We start from the raw sequence: 7,225 nt of genomic DNA, 5'->3' as shown, positions 1-7,225 counted from the left end.
CCCCTCCCCCCTGCTCTCTGCTTCCTTGTAACAAATTTGGAGCGCCACACTTGAAAGGAAGACCTGCCTATCAAGCTAAATTGGGCTTAGATTGGGGTTCCCAGGGCAACAGCAAGAGTTCAGACAGAGTTCAGGCTGTCCCTGCCTCCGGTTGCCAAGGGAATTGATTGCAGGTGCCAGATTGTCTGGCTTGACAAACAGCAACGGACGAGGCTTGCAACGACCACCTGTTCATTTAGAATGGGGCCTCATAAACAGCTTGTTCGCAAACAGCTGATTGGGGTGTTTGTGGGTTTTTTTCGTTTGTATTGCTTTTCGTGCCCATCTCTAGTCAGGACAACCACTGATTAATGAAGTACACTGTAACAGAGATAGGAGTGGCTTTAGTAGTGTAGCTCAGAGAAGTTAACTGCCTTTGTTTTGTAAAGGAGAGATTGTTCTTCACTCTCCCTGCCTTTGCTGCCTCCATCTTCCTAGTTTCTAGAGAGTGAGCTGTCACTTTCATTGCAAATAGCCAAGGGATGTGCTGAAGACAGTCTGGGCTGGGATGTTCCAATTCCTCTAATTTTTGGCACTGCTATTCCTTCGATCATCTTGAAGCCGATAGCTGGTTTTGAGGCTCCTAGCTCTATTTTCTGATGAGTTCTGCCTGCTGCAAATGGATGGGGACACGCATCCTTTTGTTAGTACAAATTCAATGGACCTACTGCATTTACTGATATTAACAGAAAACCATTATTTTATCTTGGCTTATTCATCTGATCATAACTGTATATTGTCATTGTAGTAAAATGAATGGTTGGTTTGTACGTAATGGCACAATTAAAACATATTTTAACAAGTGTGGGAATATAGGTTCAGCTGTAGCATTATTGACATCAGCCTTAGGCTATTGTACAGAAAGACAAAAGATATACAAAGGTAGAACACTTGCAGACTAACAAGAGGCCAGATGGGTCAAGATACTAGATTCAGATTGAAGCCCAATAACGTTGCAAAAGTACAATTAATAAAGTTTATGAAGAATTGTACAAATGATTACATATATAGAAACTCTGTAAGATAGAAAATAACAAAGTCTGAACAGCTAAAGCCTAAAATATTTAACAGACTTTTGTTGCCTAATATTCCAGATGTTACCTTATCAGGTCAGACCACAAAGTAATTCTGTTTAGGATTGCACTGTTAAGTCATGGATAATATCATAATATAAGGCAGGGGTGGGCAAATTGCGGCCCGCAGGCCACATGCGGCCTGCTACAGAGCCACATGCAGCCCGCTAAGACAGTCACCTCACTCCTGATTTCAAAAAAATTGTAGAAAAGTATGATAGGGTACATTTGTCTCATTAAACTGATTCTAAAATTAAATGTGCTTGCAGCTATAGATGATATGAAATTAGCACAATAAATAAATTGAATAAAACTACCACTATTTAATTTAATTTATATTTATTGATTTTTATGATACAATTTATACCTTTTCTGAAATGCAAAGTTAACTAATGAATGCAATCATTTTAAAAGGTGCGGCCCTCCGCTAACCTCCACTCCCACAAAGTGGCCTCCGAGCCAAAACAATCGCCCACCCCTGATATAAGGTAATGCTGACAGTGTATTCAGAATCCTACTCAGATCTATTCAATGGGCCTTACCCCCAGGAAAGCGTTCTTGAGATGGCACTGCGAGGAAACTTTATTCTTAAAATGAATATGTCAATTCACATATGCATATCACTTGATGTCTTGCTATTGATCATGTGAACGTCCTGTATAGAAAAATATTATACTGAGGGTGATCAGGTAAGCATGAAAGCTCCTAGTGAAGTTTGATCTTTATTGGTTGCTCCACAAGTACAAGGCATCACTTGATGTTGCCATCATTATATGATGAATGTGAACTTGAGGAGTCACCCTTAGAATAAAATCTCCTAGTAAAGAATTTCAGAGATGCTGATATTTGTTTTCTATGAAACCGGCAGCAAATGGAAATATAAAACTAATGTCACAGAAGTGAGATGCACTCTTCAGAGTTAAAAGCTTGTAAAGGTGACTCTAGGATACTAAAGTAGTCAGAAAATAGCAGGACTTTTGCCTGTTCATGTCAGAGCAGGATATAAGACCACCACTCTGTTACCTCTGGAGGAAAATGTAAAAGCTTTCCGTGGGGATGGCCAGGTATGAGACAATGAATGCTATGAATTTGCACTCTATAAAGAGTTGTGTTTTGTGTCATCCACAGAACTCTTTTGATGAAAGAGAACACAATAGAATCCTCACTGCAAAGTAGTTAAGATTGCCTGTCTTGAAACTAGTCAAGAGCAGAGCCTGGTAGGCTCAGAATAAAAAGACAGAAAGACAAGAACAACAACAAAAAGGAATCATGAAGGTAATCCAGTGAACTCCCCTGAATCAAGGTTAAACTTCCATTGTGTATCAGTGGATGCATCTATGCATGAAAAAAGCAAGCTTTCCTGTTTGCCCTCATATATATGATATGATGAAATAGTCTTTTGACCCAAAATGATAAAATATGAGCATTTACATTATGTTAAATTAAACCATCCACATTAGCTACCTAACAAAAAAAAAGAAAATTTTACCTTAAAAATTCAACTAGTCATAATGCATGTTTTCAAAGACAACAAGTTCTGAATTCCTGTTAAGTAATCCCATATTTCCTGACTCTTTTCACTTAGTCAAATATCTAAGTGAGCTTTGCTGAAAGGACTGTGATATAAGCACAGGAAATGATCTGGGTAAGAAGTGCAGAACTCTTTTAAATTAAGTTATGGATACCAAGGAATGTTGCCCAATATTTATAAGTATGATTGGATTTTATGGTTTCACTACTTCGTCAATAAATTCACAAAATTGACGTCTTGTTTAGTTAAACGGCATGAATCAGAAATACAACACATGTAAAGTTATCCTTTGAAGTATAAACATGCAGCAAAAGTAAGAAATGTAGTTAAGAAGCAAGCATGTAGTTAAGAAAAGGAAATTCATATTTGGTGAATTTCTGTTCTCATAGGCAGAAGGGGATATCTCCCATTTCTGAGAAGTGATAGGAAGGTCTACCAAACACTTCTTGACAATGTGGAACCTTGTGGAAGGTTCCAAAGGTTGGGTTGGATGCCACTGAAGATTTTTGTAGAAAGGATTCCCATTTGTTGTGTGCGACTCCCCCCTCCCTCCTGCCACTACAAGCCAAAATGCTGATCCTGGGAAACAGGGAGCCCGATAAATTCAAGGAAGGAATTGGAAGTTTGCAGCAGGAGGGAGAATGAACAAAAATTATCCCATTTCTCCTGCCCAGAGATCCAAGCCAATGAGATTAAAAAATAGGTTATATGAGAGTCTCCCATTGCTATGTCACCAAAGGTGGTGAAATGAGCCTAATCCTACCACTGTTAGTCACCCACTACTGTCACCATGTAGTGAAACAGCCTTTAACACTCCTCCAGCTACCATATTTGGTGAAATGGGCCTACAGTACTTCACTCTGCTACTGACTCTTTTGCTTGGGTAGGTGAAGGGTAATTCTTAGCATGCTCCACTGACCCTTACCCATCACCTACCTATAATTCCAGTTCTGCTGCTACCACTCAGAGCTTTTCTTTAAATTTCATCTCTGAGTAGGCAGTAAATACTTTACTTGAGCTTATTGCAGAGTCTCAGTTTCAAGACAAATCTGTTACAAACTTATCCCTGGCATCTTTTCTTTCAGTTTCTTTTAAAAGAAAAAAATATGAAAAATACATACTATTCTAACCTCTAGTACTATTAAAAACTGTCTAAGCAAGATAAGCAAGTGATTTAGAAGTTAGCACACGTTTCTTTATACATACCTTTCAGGCATTTAATCATATCTTTTCTCAATACTAATGTATCCGTGTGAACTGTAATGATTTATCTTTTTTAACAGTAAACTTCTCTAATTCTCTAGGCCTCAAATGTCAATTGGGAAACATTTTGTTATGATGCCAATTTTTAATGGCCTCTCCTGTTTTTCCTTCCGCCAAGATTCTAACCTTGGCGGAATCTTAGGTTCTCTAAGGGGTCTTCTTACATGGTTGCAGGATCACACGCTTTGCATGCTGAACCCTTAGACTCTTAACTCTCAACCATTTTAAGTGACAGAACTTGAATGTGAATTTAGAATACACGTATCAGCTTGATAAAACAGAAAGAAAAAAACCTCCAACTTGACTCTACAATGTACATACAAAGTTAACTTAACATCTAAGGAATGCCCTACTGTCTTCAATAAGAAAGAAATCCACCAGATAAGAATTTCCTTTTCTCATCTTACAGGGAAAGAAGGCTCTCAGTTGTAACTCTAGCCCTATTTCATTACTTATTGGATGTCTTGTACAGTCTACATAGTCTGTATTATTTTAAATTATTTTACAAAATTTATACTATCTTTCTGCCCTCACAAAGGCTGTTTCTGCCCTTACAAGGGTGATCTGCCTTGACTCTCAGGGAGAATGGGGTAAATAAATAAATAAGCAATACAGGGTAGGCAAGTTCTCCACATGGGCCAGTTACCTGGCAAGACAGGATCCAGATTCTGCATAGCATCATGCACCTTAATCACGTTTTGCTGAAGCAAAAGTATCCATTTTGTAATAACTCAATAAGGAATACAATGAAGCTCAAGAGGCTGCCCTCCAGAAGCACCCCTTCCCAAGATTTACAAGGTGTGGTATAATAAGACTCTGATTATCTTCTTGTACAATACATAGAAACACATCCCTTTCCAAAGAATGTATGGCTATAGTGTAATCCCAACAGGTCTTCATGTCAGGCCCATAATGCAGTTTCTTTGTCACATGTATCAGAGTATGTCTCCAGGGCATGTCTTTTGAGGTTGAGCAGTCCAGCATATACCTGCATTTCACATTCGCACAGTACTCTGATTAGAAGGCAAAATGAGACAAAGAAACAATCTCAAGAATAATCTTTATTCCTTTAATAAGCTACAAGGCTAGAAAAATGAAATGCAAAAACATGAAACAATGTTGTGACACAGTAATACAATCCTACCCTTGATTTTTGCTTGATTGGATTAACAGGGAACTTAATGGGTAATAAAAGGTGAAATTAAAGAGGATTTAGTTCTCTTAGAAACATTCCTGCAGTTTGGGCTACTTTGGGAAGGAGTGCCTAAGGAATTTCCTGCTGTTTCAAGGAACTCTTCTTTGATATCAAATTAGATAATTTTATCCATACCTCTGATGGTCAAGTCAGACCATTTTTTTTAAATGGTGACCACTGCTAGGGTTTTCAAGGCAAGAGATGTTCAGAGGCAGTTTGCCATTCCCTGCTTCTGTGTAGCAATCCTTGATGGTCTCCCATCCAAATACTGACCATGGTCAATCCTGCTTAGTTTTTGAGATCTGACAATATCGGGCTACCTGGACCATCCAGGTCAGGGCAGAGGATCTTTAGGGATACTCAATATAGAGGTGGCCACTCTAGCAACTGCTGAGAGCTCATGAACACAGAGGGACTGCATATTATCTAATGTGCTTGATCATCTCTATGCAGAATTGAAAAATTCAAGAGATCTTTAAGAAGTGCTATTCCTATCCTGTGGAAAAGGGCTGACCAGCAGTAAGAAGGCACAACTGTATCCTATGATTTACAGGATGAACGATAGATATATTGTTATACAGTGCAAAGATACTTCTTCATTGGAAAGGCTCTTTACAAATACCTGAATTTATGCACTTTATTTATATCTTACCCCTATATCAACAATTGTCTTTCAAAGCTGCTCACATCAGTCAAGAAACATGGGACCCTAACGTCAGGAAAAGGGAGTGCAGAGAAAAGCTAGGCTCAAACTTTAATTTTGATGTGTATGGGGAGAAACTACAATCTCTTCACTTACTGCAGCCAAATGTTAGTTTCAGATATTTCTCTGAAACATATCTGTTACTTCCTCCAGTGTCCAGCAGATGGTTCTACTATACCTTTTAACCAGAAGGGGACAGCAGAAAGATAAGCATGAACAGACAGATGGAATCTCTCACCCCTTCTCACTGTTTTAAACCAACTCCCAAGATCCCACTATCTCTACCGGTGGAATTGTTGCAATGTTATATGCAAGAACACAGTAACTTTGACAAATGAAGACGTATTGCAATAGATAGTAGAATAAACATTACAAGCTTAGTTTTTAACATGAGGTAGATATAAAGAAAAACAAGTAATTATTATGAACAAAAGCTTATATGAACATTTTATTCTAAAATTAAAAGTCAGAATAAAAGAGAAAGACTAAAGTTCAAGCCTTAGGCATGTTTTCAGGAATGCCAATTTTAACTATGTTGCAGCAGATGCAGAGGAGCAAACCTAATTTGTATAGTACCAGGAAGCAACAGAAAGTAAAAGATACAAATACAATAAAGGTAAGATAATTATCTAGTCAAACATTAGGAAATCTGCACAGGTTAGTGATATTTACTCAGCAATATCCATTACTGGAGAAGAACAGCATGAATACTAAATTCCCAGTGGAAGTTTGCAAAAACATATTTGTGCATTTTAAATTCACTGAAACAAATTCACTGAAACAGTCTGTAAAATTTACTGAAAATGTATCTGGCACTTTGGGTTTAAATTAGCACTGAAATGACAAAAACCCACATTTTTTAAAAGTTCAACATATAACTCATTTTAAAAAATCAGGTTCAGGTATAGTTTTAACTGCAAACTTGCAGTTTGTACAAGAATTCCATATTTGAGATCATTCTAATGAAAAACAAAATATATCCTGAAGCTGTTTCAAAACTCAAGTAACATGTTAAAGGTCAACTGAAAATGTTCTGATTCTGTATGATACAGATGTAACTGAAATCAGTAGAGCTGCTATCACGATCCCTATCACTGGAGCCAAGGTTGACATATTCTGATTTTGAGTGAACTGGATTTACTTATTTTTTTTTTAAAAAAAACAATACAGATTATGTATTTGCTTTAGTCAATTTACTGATGCTTAAAGTATTTTAAAATGATCATCATGGCACTGATTTTCTGATATACAAAATGAATCTACAACCATCTATCTTGGTTTCTTTACAGCCTTGTAGTTAAACGTGTTTGTTAGGTAGGCAGTCAGTGGTTGTTTGATGTCCCGAACGTAACTTAAAATCAAGGTTTTGCTAGACTTAAGGTTGAAACCAGTGTTCCGCCTTGGAATGTTAGAGCCTGTGG

This window comes from Eublepharis macularius, chromosome 6 (genome assembly GCF_028583425.1).
Source record: "Eublepharis macularius isolate TG4126 chromosome 6, MPM_Emac_v1.0, whole genome shotgun sequence".
Lineage (NCBI taxonomy): Eukaryota > Metazoa > Chordata > Lepidosauria > Squamata > Eublepharidae > Eublepharis > Eublepharis macularius.
Note: the sequence above shows the minus strand (reverse complement) of the source record.